Raw genomic sequence first — 14,287 nt, 5'->3', positions numbered from 1 at the left:
TGATGCTTCCGCTGTGTTTAGAAGAGTCTGCATGCATATGGGCAGATTTTTATGAAACAATTTATGAAACTTTGGCTTGCATTCGGTTTTTGGATAATTTAAATTTGTGGGTTTGTTGACAATGTTTTGTGTCAACTTTGGTTAATTAATATGTTGGGTTACTTTTAAACTACATATTTTGGTATGCTTTCCTTTTTGGAAACTTTTGAAATGAAAGAATGCAATGTCGTTTGTTAAATTCATTTAAGTTCGATCAAGCTGTGGGACCAAGTGACAGAGCTGTTAAGTATTTTGACGGGGCCATCACATTTTGCATGTACCTGGATAGCAGACTCATTGCGTACATGATGTCTGGTCTTGTTGCTGTTAGATATAGTAGACTTCCAATGAGACTTCTGAATCTTGAGGTGTCTGCTTTCTCAGATCCATCTTCTTTTCTCATCTTCTCATTGGCAACTAGTGGTGTGGCTATGGTTTTATAACCGTATAGTTTAAACTTTTTGAGGAGATTTTCCGTGTATTTCTTTTGGCATATGAAGATGCCTTCATTTTCTTGACTGATTTCGATGCCAAGAAAATAACGCATCAAACCAAGGTCGCTCATCTCGAACGTTTTCATCATGTCTTCTTTAAACTCTTGTATCATTCTCTCATTTTTCCCGTATATATAAGATCATCGACATACAAGGAAAGAATGAGAGTGTCAGAGTTACCTTGGGTTTTGATGTAGAGTGTGGGCTCACTTTGACTCCTCCTGAATCCTGAACTTGTGAAGTAGCTGTCAATGCGGCTATACCAAGCACGTGGTGCTTGTTTAAGTCCATATAAAGCTTTCTTTAGCTTTAGGACTTGATTTTCTTTTCCTTTCTTAATGAACCCTTGTGGTTGCTCTACGTATATTTCTTCTTCGAGAAATCCATTTAGAAAGGCAGATTTCACATCTAGTTGGTGAATCTTCCACCTTCGTTGAGCTGCTAATGCCACAAGTGCTCTTACAGTATCTAGTCGTGCTACAGGTGCGAAAGTTTCATTGTAGTCAACTCCAGCCTGTTGCGAATAGCCTTTAGCTACTAGCCTTGCTTTGCGTTTTTGTATAGAACCATCAGGGTTGAGCTTTATTTTGTAAACGCACTTAACTCCAATGATTTCTTTATTTTCCGGAGGATCAACTAACTCCCATGTGTTGTTTTTCTCGATCATTCTGATTTCTTCGTTCATAGCAGTCACCCATTTTTCATCTTTGGCTGCAACTTCATAGCTTTCAGGTTCTATGGCTGTAAAGTTACATGCCTTGTATACCTCTGCTAACGCTTTGACTCTTCCAGGTGTTGACTCTGGACTTGACTCGTCTTGCGCCAAAGGTAATCTTGTCGACGAAGAAGTTGGTGTAGTAGGACTTGTTTCTCCGGTACTTTCCTGTTGTTGAGAATGCTCCATTTGTAGTGGTTGTTGAGCTGGAGTTTCCATAGATATCTGCGGCAGATATGTTTGTCTTTCAACTTTGTCTTTCTCCCAGTTCCAAGAAGCGTCTTCGTCAAACTCCACGTCTCGGCTGATTACAATGTTATAGGTCTTCAAGTTGTAGACTCGGTAACCTTTTGATTGTGTGCTATAGCCCAAGAATATTCCCTTCTCTGATTTTTCTTTGAGCTTGTGATGTTTCTCCTTTGGAATATGGATGTAGCAGATAGATCCAAATACTCGCAGATGTTTCGCCGATGGTTTCCTTCCACTCCATGCCTCTATCAGAGTCTTATTTTCGACGGCTTTCGTGGGACATCGATTTAGTATATATACAGCTGTGTATACAGCTTCAGCCCAAAAACTGTTTGGAATGCCTTTTTCATGTATCATTGTTTTAGCCATTTCCATTACAGTTCTATTTTTGCGTTCAGAGACACCATTTTGCTCAGGGGCGTAACCAACAGTGAGTTGGCGTTTAACACCTTCATCTTCACAGAATTTATTAAATTGTGTAGAGGTGTATTCTTTTTCTCTATCACTTCTTAGTGTTTTTATATAATGGCCACTAGTCTTTTCTACGTAATTCTTGAATTTCTTAAATATCTAGATATCATTAACAAAAATATCTAGAAAATTCTATCAAAAAAATCTAGATATTTTTACCCATATTTGAGGCCTATTTGCATTTGATGTAACAACAAAAATATACAATTCAATTTCAAGTAATAAACACACAATCTTTCTAAATCACAAGTCTTCTCCACATCCCCTCTTTTAATATAAATCAACTAAACACTACATACTTGCTACATCTAAATCAAAACTAATCATCTTCCGACTAATCTAAATATACAACAATTTTAACAAATAATTTTCAAAATCTATTTCAGTTGAAACATCAAAAACCCTAAATCTCAAATCGTGTCTAGACTCTTTACGACGTATTCACCGGCTTGAATCCAAGAAAAGAAGGTAAGTATTCATTTTAATTATGGTTTTCGATTTGGTTTTGTATTTCGAAATATAATCTTGTATTAGTATGGTGTTCAATAGATCATGTCATGTGTATCTGAATTTTGAATTGAATTAGTTAAAATTGATACTTTCGGTTCCTAATATAGGACGAAAGTTACTGAATCAATTGAAATTGAGGGACTAATAATCTTGTGTTATTACTGTGTGTCAATAGAAGCTGGATAACTTATATATCAATCTGTATATATAACTTTGAGGGACTAAAGTTACCATAATTATTAGTTCAAGAGAGATAGGGCAATTGATGCACATGAAAGCGCAATGCCTTACGGTAAAGAGGCAAAGGAGGAGTTGAGTAAGATGGTTGCGGGTAATTCTTTGAGAGTTTTGATATTTGATGAAGATCGTTATGGTCGTTGTGTGGGTTGAGTTATGTTTGGTTAACCCAAAACGCCAAATGTCCAAAATTATCAAATTTGTTATTTATGATCAGTGTGTGTCCCATATTATTTAAAATTTACACATCTTTGTTAGAGACTCAACCCATTTAACCTGTTTCAGTAAAATAGACGTTAGTCAACTTTCAACCCATTTGACCCGTTCCATTTAAGACAAAAATTTTGTAACAGTTTTCGACAGGTAGCAAAACATGTTAACAAAACATGTTTAGGCCGTTTTTAGTTTCAACTATATTGTTTTTTATTATAAGCATATTAAATATTAAATAGAAGGACAATAGAAATATATGTAATGTTTAATTTGTTTTGAACACCATACTTGGTGTATTCCTTTGTGGAGTAGTAAATAATGTTCAAATGACTAAGTAAATAATATCGGTCAAGTTTCTAACACTTAACTACCTTATAGTTTTTGTACTTGTCCAACATATGAATGAACAAGATATATATCAATTGTTTTTTTCCAGAGTGATGCAAATGAAGGTGTATCATCTATACCTGTAGGAAAACAGCAAAAGGGTGAAACTATGCTTTTAGAACCCAACAAAAATGCTCAAGTTATCAATCTATCATTATTAAACAAGCTTGTTGGTGCTGTCGATATGTATAACTTAAAGGTATAATAAATTAATTAACTTATTACTTATGTTATTGTTCTAATTATTTTTATCAGCATCTGATCATAAAGTTGTCATCTTTCGTAGGAAATGGAGCCCCCAATGACACTTACATGCGATTTAAGACCATACCAAAAACAGGCTCTCTATTAGATGACAGAATCAGGAAAAGGTGTAGATGTTGAGAAAGCTGAAGAAACACTCCACCCATGTTGGGCAACTTATCGTATATGCGATGAGTATGATATTTCTTATTTATAGTTTTATATTTTTTATATAAGTTATAATGAAATGATAATATGATTTAGTTTTGATGAATTGTTTAACTAAAACTTACGCTTATGTTATATCTTTATGTGCAGTCGAGGTGATTCCCAACAGTTCAGACATAAACAAACTGTCAAAAATATTTCTTGATAATAATCTTGATTCATTGCTTGATTTAGAAGTGGTTATTAGAAGAAGTGGTTGATGAATTACGTAAAGCTTATAAAGTTTATAATAATTTTGGAATCATTGCTTCATTTAACCTCATTGTGTCATTGTTCTTCTGCTTCTTTAGCGAATGATGGTCCAACATTATTAGAGCAAATGGATGTTTACAATCAAATTGGAAAACTTATGGTTGAACTGGGTTGAGTCAAGACTATGAGATTGTCGATGGAACAACTGGTGTAGTTGTTATCGCTTAGGCCCTATTATAACAAGCATAGAAGTTGGAACATGGAAGTCACCAGATTTGTGTTGTGGAGGAATTAGAAATATTTTTAAGGATAGGATTTTTGTTGATCTATGCAGGTATATTTACTATTAATGGATACGTCATGAGTTTGAATTTCAATTGTTATGTCGATTTATTTTCACATACATTGCACTACTCTTAGTTATATCATTAACATAAATTACATGTTAAGAAGAATTACATATGATAAAATACCCGCGAATGCGCGGGTTATAAACTAGTTCAACTTATAAGATCATAATTACAAACACACATAACCACATGCATATAATTAATCTAATGAATTCTAAAAGAGAACTATAATACTGAGATGAGCAAGGAAGCAAAAAAAAAAATGAACTTTTGCATAAATTCCACTGTGGAACCCAATTAAACCCTCAACGGAAAAACTTTACAACTATAATCAACAACAATATATGCAGAGGCGAAGTCAGGATTTACGTATAAGGGATACATTTTACAAAAATTAAATATAACATAAAAATTTCATATATACATCGTAACTATGAGATCGGGGGCGGAATATACTAGGGGTAGGGCTGGGCACCCGCCCCAGCTGGATTTTAAAAAAGAAAAATTAACACTAAAAACAAAATTTACTAACAAATAAGGTTTATTTTAGTGTTCGACCCAAATGTCAATGAAAAATTTAATAAATTTTTACACCCGCCCCATCTCTGGCCGGGTTCAAGTTCCGCCACTGTATGAGATATTTAAGGGATGCTTTTGTTTATTATTGGGGGATATTGGCAACTAATATACAACTTTTAAATACACTATAATTCGCTTATTTGAAGAGCTGAGATTGCAAAGCATCCACATGCATCCCCCTGTCTCCGCCTCTGAATATATGCACATAAATACATAAAAAAATTATGATCATATTCCCTAAATAACAAAGGTCAATTATATCATAACCATAAACTAGTTGAACCAATAGATATAAGCCATGAATCTTGATATATATTTAGAACATTAATAGAGAAAAGATGATGTATGAAAAACCCACGTACCTCGTCTATTTATTTAATTGTAGTTTAAGTTCTTCATGGGTTTTGTAAAACATGATATGATCTCAGAAACCCATCAAAAACTTGATCTTTTGATAATAACTAGTTGTTGAACCCTCGCTTCGCGCCGGGGGTTCGGTTTTCAATGTATTTTATAGCGTTTAGTTTGTAAAATTATTTCGTGCCTAAAGAATGATGTCGTTGAAGCGCAACTCGAGTCGAACTAAAAGGTATAACCCGTGAAAGATTTAAATGTTATTTTAAATTAACAATATATGCCCATCTCCGCGTTTAGCTATGTAATTATCGACTTTTAAAAATTTAACGCAAAATCAACGTGTATGAAAAGTACCCCAAATATTTAGCGTTTTTTAAAAAGCGCCCGTTTTGCGTATAGTTAGTGACATTGTGTTCCTAAAATTATTTCGAGTTTAACGATGGTATCGAAAAAATTTAACTCGTTGCGAGCGAGAAGATATGACCCGTTGAATATTTGGGTGGAATTTATTTGAGATTTTTTTATGAAAATGGTTATTTGACACTTTATGGGGGGTCGATTTGAATATTTGAAAAAAGTGTTGGGATCTTTGTTGGTGTAGTGAAATTTAATTAGAATAAAAAAAAGGTAAAAGAACGAAAATGCTCCTAATTACTATTCACCATTTGTGGGGGTCTTTGTTGGTGTAGTAAAATTTAATTAGAATAAAAAAGCTAAAAGGACGAAAATGCCCTTAATTACTATTCAACATTTTTGTCTATTAGATAATATAGTAATTTAGCTCCAAATTTGGTGGGTGATATTTGGAAATTGTGTTAAAATTGTAGTGAGAGAAACCCTGATCGGATATTTAGGTTTAGATAGAGAAAGGGAGATCGGCTTTTTCTAAAATGTAAAAAACTAAAAGGCCAAATGTCTCAAAAAGGTAACTAAGTTGCCCAATTTGATAATCAAGGTAACCCTCAATTTGTGTAAGCCCGAAAAGGACTGCAATTTAATTTTTGCTCAGTAAAAAGATTACGTGTTCAAAATTTTTAAAATTGAGGTAATATTCGTTAAATTCATTAACGACAGTTAGTCAAAAATACAAAATTGGCCACTAAAGTTTCTCAAAATTTACACCAAAAGTCCTCTTTACCATCTTCATTAACATTCTTCAATGATTTGGAAAAAAGTGGAAATGTAGAGCTGTTCATAATCAACTCGTGAACGTTTCTGGAAAATTTGAGATCCTAATTCGCTAAAACGAGTTCGAATTTGAGAGTCAAAGTTTCGGATTAAAAGTCAACAGGAACTTCAAGGATAAAATTCGAACTTTGTGTTTTGATTCAGGTTATGGAAATCATTTTCGAGTGTTTGTGAATGAATTTGAAACATATTTCATGTTGAGATCGAGACCTGAAACCGTGTTCATGTTGAGATCGAAAATGGTGTTCATATTCATCTTCAACCTATGTTCATTATGATTGTGCGAATTTGAAGATGTTTGACTCTGAATTCTTGTGGAAATCATCAAATCGATGGTTTTAGAACATATGTGAACCTATTTCATGCTTGAATTAAGTCAGAATAATTGGTTTCATAAAAAAAAAGGTGCAAGGTTGCTGCATTACGGGGTTAAAATGGATGAACTATGCTTTGTGTGTGAATTGTTGTTTGCTATGACATAAAGTCTTGTAGATGCAGTGAATGTAGGCTTGTACACATTGATATTGGGTTCATCCTGGAGACTAAGACTAAGACTAAGCTAGGACTAATACTACTAAGACTAAGACCAATAAAACTAAGATTAAGACTAAGACTAAGACTAACACCAATACTGACTAATACTAATATTAATACTGAGACAAAGACTAAGACTAAGACTAAGACTAAGACTAAGACTAAGACTAATACTAAGACCAAGACCAAGACTATGACACCCCCAAATAGGGCCTGGGGTATTTGTGTCTAATTATATCAAATCACAGTTGTATAAACGAGAACGACTCTACATGAGACGTTTTGTTGAGTTTTGCAGCGGAAGATAAATATGTCTTTAATTGATATGATATGTGATGAAGACTCCAAGTATAGCAAGCAATCATCATCAAAGCAGTAGATATACAGCCGAAGCAATATTTAAGTACCTGAGAATAAACATGCTTAAAAAGTCAACACGAGGTTGAGTGAGTTCATAGATCTGTAATAAATAATGATTTTAGTAATAGATATAGATCACAAGATTTAATAAAGTAGATCTCGCAGATCCAAAAGTTGATCTCCCGCAGGATCAAAAATTATGCCAGTGCGTGATATTTAGACTAAACGTTGTTGCCCCATGACAAGTTGTTCTGTCCTTGTCGTTTAATTTCATTATCAAGTAATACAAAGACTTAGTCAAATGTATCGGGGACGTTACTCCCGATAGGCCTATCCCCAATAATTAAGAATGCCGCGGCAATTAAAAATATCACTGTAGGGACTTAGTCGGACATAGCCGGGTATAGCATAGTTTTAACAGTTGGTACTGATATTTAGACTAGACTTTCAAGTTTGCCCCGTAACAAGTTATCGTTTATACTTGTCGGTTGGGGACTTGCTGGTCATAGCCCAACATATCACAGTTTAATAGTTGGTACTTGTATTTAGACTAGACTTTCAAGTTTTCCCCGTAACAAGTTATCGTTTATACTTGTCGGTTGGGGACTTGCTGGTCATAGCCCAACATATCACAGTTTAATAGTTGATACGTGTAAAACAGTTATAAAAGTTGCGCATGTATTCTCAGCCCAAAAATATAGATAAAAAGGGAGCTATGAAAACTCACGAAAAATCAGTTTTAGTATTTGTATTCATTTCATAAAAACAGTTATAAAAGTAGCGCATGTATTCTCAGCCCAAAAATGTAAAGAGTAAAAGGGAGCATATGAAAACTCACGATACGATAGTTTGTATGATATGCGTATGATAACACTTGAACAAGTACAGAGATGTCCTCGGATTCACGAACCTATATCATTTGTATATATATTAACACATATACTTGTAATCGAATAAGTTTATATATATTATTTCAATTGTTATATATTTCTATATATATATATATATATATATATATATATATATATATATATATATATATATATATATATATATATATATATATATATATATATATATATATATATATATATATATATATTCTATGTATAAGTATTTGTTTGATAAAATGTTTTTAATAATGATAATGAATAAAGTGTTGTATTATTTTTTTAATAACAATAATAATACTATTAATTAGATTTAATAATGAAGTTGGAAATAATTATCATTAGTCATTTTGTTAGTAAGAATGATGATAGTAATATTCGTAAAAAGAATAATAATGATACTAAAAATGATGATAATATAAATAATGATAATGTTGTAAATAATGTAAATTTTAATAAAATGATACTTTTAAAATTGATAGATTTTTAATAAAAAGATAAATGATAATTTTTGATAATAATGATACTAGTGGTAAAAATAATATTAATAATAGTATATTTTTAATGGTAGTAAAAATGATAATTTTTGTACAAATAACGATATTAGTTTTAATAATAACAATACTAATAATGATAATTTCACTTATGATAATAATAATACAATAATAATAATACTAGTAATAATAATTTTAGTAGTAACAATAATAATTTTAATACATGGTAACTTTTATTAGTAATAATAATTTTATCAATAATTAATAATACTAATGATAAAAATAGTAATTATAATAATAACAATAATAATAATAATAATAATAATAATAATAATAATAATAATAATAATAATAATAATAATAATAATAATTGGAGTGAGTAACTACCTTAAGAGCCCTTTAAAAAAAATTGCCACGAACCGGGTTCGAACCCGTGACCTCTCGCTCATACGCTAACACCCTTAACCATCCCTCCGTTCCTTTTATTTCTGATTAAAACACAACTCAAAACTATATATCCAATATTTCTATCTGTTTCACCTTCTTCTTCTTCTTCACCACATCAATCGATCAGGACCGTCAACACATCACCTTTTAAGGTCGAATTAAAACGTGCAAATTAAATAAAAAATAATCATAAACTAAAAAAGGGTGTTCTTGAAGAAAAAAAAAATGAAAAACGAAAAAAATAAAAGAAAACAGCATTAGCTGTGTCGACGGTTTTTATGAAAAAAAAATATAACGATTTTGATTATGTAAACGTTTTAGACAATACTTATAAAATGAATTATGTTTTAAATGACTTATATAAACTTCTGAGATCTTTAATTATAACAGAAACATCACAAAATTCTCCAATTCGATCTTAGAACCAAGTTTGACTTTTTTTTAGAAATTACCTTTGACTTCTAAATTACAACTCGATACTTAAAGTTGAGATTTGAAACTTTGCAGGAAGTTTGTTTACACCATTACTAATAACTCTGCATTTATACTTTTTGAAATTTCAATCGAATTTGAGCTATTGTAAAATTGAATCAAGAACAGGAGTCGACTCTGATTTTTTTTCTGTTTTTATTTTGCTTTTCACTTTTAATTGCAGCTGTAGTGGTTTTAAATTGATAATGGCAATGGAAGATGACTCATTTACACTTAGATGATCAATTATAAAATTAAATGTGGGTGTCGACTGTTTTTTTTTATCAAGAACAAACAGAAATATATAAAAAAAAATAAAAAATAAAGCAGATGGAAAGCAGATCAGATACGATCAGTTTTTAAATATATATAAAAAAATAAAGTGGATAGCAGAATATATAAAATCAGATAGTGGTATACCTAAATTAGGTATCTGTCTTGTTTTCAATTATTAAATTAAATATTATTGATTAAAAGTTAATAATAATAATTATGTTAATAATATAAATCTTAATAAATATAATAATAATTATAATTAATAATGAGAATAATATGATAATTAATAATAATATCAATAATAATGATAATAAGTATAACAATAATATTAGTAATAATAATACTAATAATGATAATACTAATAGTAATAATAATAGATTATGTTAATGATACTAATAATCATAATAATAATAAATGATAATATTAAGTTTAATAATTGTAACAAATTATATATATCAAGGTTTCTAATACTGATATTAATATTAATATTAATATTAATATTAATATTAATATTAATATTAATATAAGTAATAATATAACATTTATCTTGTATACTTTACATATTTAATTATAACAATTAAATCGTATCTATATTTCAAATTATTATATGTATATGTACATATTTATTTTCAATTATTTATTCGTGAATCGTCGGGAACAGTTGAAGTTTAATGAAATCATATAAAGTTTTTATTTAAATTAACTCGGAAATTTTCGGGTTGTTACAGTATCCCCCTGTTAATAGAAATTTCGTCCCGAAATTTTAGTTGTTGTCATCCATCGGCGTTGTTTGTAAACAGGTGAGGATATTTTTGTTTTATTTGGTCTTCACGTTCCCAGGTATGCTCGGGGCCTTGCATGAATTTCTACGGATAGAATATTGTTTTGTTTCAAGCGTTTAAGTCATACAAACCATAATCTCTATAGGTTCTTTTACGAAGTGCATTTTATCATTAATGCAGAGATCATTCAAAATGATGATGTTATGCAAGTCATTTCAGTAAATTGGATACATGAAATGTGTTATGAATAATATTGAGCTCATTTAAAACCTTGAGCGTTTATGCTGCAATATTAGGGCAGACAAAACAGAGATGAGTTCATGAAAATCATAGTCATGAAATTTGATAAAGATCGTCATTCTTTACAACAAGAATGATGAATTAAAGTTTTATCGACATTAAATAATATGGATAAAGTAATTCGATTATAGAAAGAGTATGAACGAAGCTATCGCAAAAGAGTAAATGAGAAAATTAAATGTTCGCCTTAACTTTTGACGTAGTTACGATTGATTTCCGGATTTCAAGGAATTAAAGAAATCTTCAAAATCTTTATAATATTTGATTCTCCGGTAATTACGGAAATTAGGATTTTCTTTAATTAAATGCGGTGAATTGCCTCGATTGCTGTGTCTGGAATTTTTGCTATAAATTAGGTTCTTTCGTTTCATTATCTTCACCACTTCTATACTTTCTTTCTCAATTCATACTTCCAAAAGTTTTGTTAATATGCTCAATCCAGTTCTTGTTCTTGACCTTATATTGGTTACCGCCACAATCTTCCTTCTTTTCCAACTCCCACCAGAGGAGTCTGTTTACTTCTACTATGCTTTAGGATTTATTGTGTTTTTAGTTCTCCCGTGTCTTTATATTGCTATACGCATTGATATACACTGTTTGTAATTTCAGTGTCGTTATCGGGCTTTATATTTTCCCTTATATGTCGAAGCTTAATGCTTTTGTAAAGCATGTAACGGTCCAGAATTCATAGGTATGAAGTTTCGAATGATCATGATATTCAAAGCAGAAGGAAAGGTAATAGCACGATTTGATTTGTCATATTACCAGAATATTCGGAAAAGACCGAATCATCAAGAAAAATATTTTCTTGATATGTTTAGAGTTTAAATAGAATGTAAGAGTCGTGTAACATGGCAAATGATGATTATAAAGTCTATGAATCATCATCTTCCATTAAAAATTTAGCATGACTTACTGTAATATAATCACGTTGGCCTGACGTCATTACATTATACTAACTCATGCTTCAATTCCCAACACTACTTCAAATCATTCATAATTTAAACTTTAATTTTACAGAATATAGAAACTAAAACAGTTTCCTTTATGATAAAGATATCGCAAAGAGATAATTAATTGCTGACAAGAATCGTTATAAAGATATCTTCAGAAATATAGAGGATATTTATAACGAAAGATACGGTGATATCTTAGAACTTCTAAGATCCAATGACGAGGAAAATTCTTTTGTTTCCTCTGCATTTAATGCTACCATATCTGAATTATTGATTATCAACCCGAGATGGTTTCAAGAAATTTTATTTTTAGATGATTAAACGCTAATTGTAATCGTCAACGGATCTAATGGTTGACGAATAGGCGTTGTTGATTTCAAAAGTAATGAATGATAATTTTGGTGGTTTGATGTAATAATTCATTGCAGAATACGAATGAATATAATTCATGAATGTAGTAATCTTTAGGAAGATAACACCTGCTAAAGCTTTACTTGAATTCCGATATGTTAATTTCAGAATGTGTAATTGATTTTGTATGAAGATGATTGTGTATCATTGTGAAGGTAGTGCGTATAATTAATGATTTATGAATCGAAATTGAAGAATGTACAGTGCATTAATGTGAGATGTAAATATTTCTCGGGTATTACCTACCCGTTAATATATTTTCACAATTACCAGTTTGTACAACAGAATTTACAATCTTTATGAAGATATATGTTCATATATGTATTCTTCAGATGTAATCATGGATTTAATGAGTTAATATATATTAAACTCATCTGATTTGCGGTTTGGAACGAGTAAATAATGTAAGACTCTAATATTTATTGTACGGAAGTGTAATTATGCTATGTTGAATGCAGGAAGTATTGTGGAATTAAACGAAGGTCAGAATCTGCCCAGACTGTTGTGCGCGCCGCGCACAGTTATGGGTGCGCGCCGCGCACCTTGCCAGCAACAGATTTCAGCCTTTTTCTATTTTTAGTTTAATGAAGGGCAATTTGGTCATTTCACTTGAGGCCGGATCTGTGGGCTTTATCAGTTGGTTTGGATCCAACTTTGGATCATTTTCACATCCATTCACCACTCTCATCTTCAAACCCTAGAGAGAAGAGTTTTAGAGAGAGGAAGCTTCATTTGGAGAAGAAAGAGTTGGATTCTCACCAAAGCTCGGGTTTTTAAAGTTGTTCACCTCGTTCCTAGCTACGTTTTGGTTGTTGTGGTAAGTTCTAACTCCGAATTTCATTGTTTGATTTGATATTCAAAGTTAGGGTTTGAACTTGATTTGTAGAGAAACCCATTTAAAACTCTTGAAGTGAGTTTGTTGATGCTAGTAATCGGGTTTATTGTTATTGTTGGTGAATTTTGGGTTGGCGAACAAATTGGTCTTGTTTATGACTTGTAATTGGGTTTAATCACTAGGTTTAGTGATTATGGAAGTATTGGAACCCTTTTGGTGTGTTTGAAAGACTAATTTTGGAATTGAGTCAAAATTAGGGTTTTTGGGTGATTTTGAGATTGATAAGTGTTAAACACTTAAGTTTGGGTTCTTTTGGCTTATTAGGACCATTTTCACTTGTGATTAGTGATTAGTGGTTAGTTTGGACGCGTTTGGTGTTTGTAAGTGCAATTGGTCGAATTTGCACTAAGTGTCGAATTGAGTTGGTTTGTAAATCCACTCTAAGTGTGTTATTGTATTTGTGATAATGGATTAGGTACTTTCCATTGACGTGTTGCGGAATTACTCGGTTGCATTCATCAAGGCGAAAAGGTGAGTGTTAATATCCTATATGCATATGTATGTGTAGGATGGGTGCGGGTTGGGTGAAGCGGTTCTCGGTTATAGAGATCACTTCACATATAGGTTCATGATGGCTCGGTTTGCACGATCATCTTATTGTTAAGTTGTGAATTTCGGTTAGAGCGGATTCATGGTGACTCGGTTTATACGGTCATCTTATTGTTAAGGTTAAGTGTTTAGCCTTGGGTTGTAGGTTCGGGGATATTATATTATCTTATGTTTTGATATTGATGTGTTGTAGCTAGCCCTTCGGGTGTAGCTTGGTAGTGTTGTTCATAACGTTTTGAGTGAACTTACATTGATGTTGTAGCTAGTGGTATCGCAATTGTACGGTAAGCTTAGTTTTGCTTGCTATATGCTCGGATGATCCGGTATGTGTTATTTGATATTGTGTGGCGTGTCCATTTTATGCATATATATGTATGTAGTATATTCTCACTCACTAAGCGTTAGCTTACCCTCTCGTTGTTTACTTTTTTTTTATAGATTTGCTTGGATGCGGTGGCTCGGGTAAGCGT

At 31.6% G+C, this 14,287-nt stretch overlaps 1 long non-coding RNA gene across 1 annotated transcript; it reads left to right on the top strand.

Moving 5' to 3' along the window:
- Positions 1–2,299: 2,299 nt before the first annotated feature.
- Positions 2,300–4,337, top strand: LOC139845628 (uncharacterized). Its single transcript, XR_011758408.1, has 4 exons — positions 2,300–2,436; positions 3,365–3,514; positions 3,602–3,753; positions 3,877–4,337. It is a non-coding gene; the product is annotated as an uncharacterized lncRNA (long non-coding RNA).
- Positions 4,338–14,287: the final 9,950 nt, after the last annotated feature.

The sequence above is a fragment of the Rutidosis leptorrhynchoides genome, chromosome 4, assembly GCF_046630445.1.
Source record: "Rutidosis leptorrhynchoides isolate AG116_Rl617_1_P2 chromosome 4, CSIRO_AGI_Rlap_v1, whole genome shotgun sequence".
Taxonomy (NCBI): domain Eukaryota; kingdom Viridiplantae; phylum Streptophyta; class Magnoliopsida; order Asterales; family Asteraceae; genus Rutidosis; species Rutidosis leptorrhynchoides.
Note: the sequence above shows the minus strand (reverse complement) of the source record. Positions and strands in the feature narration are given on the sequence as shown.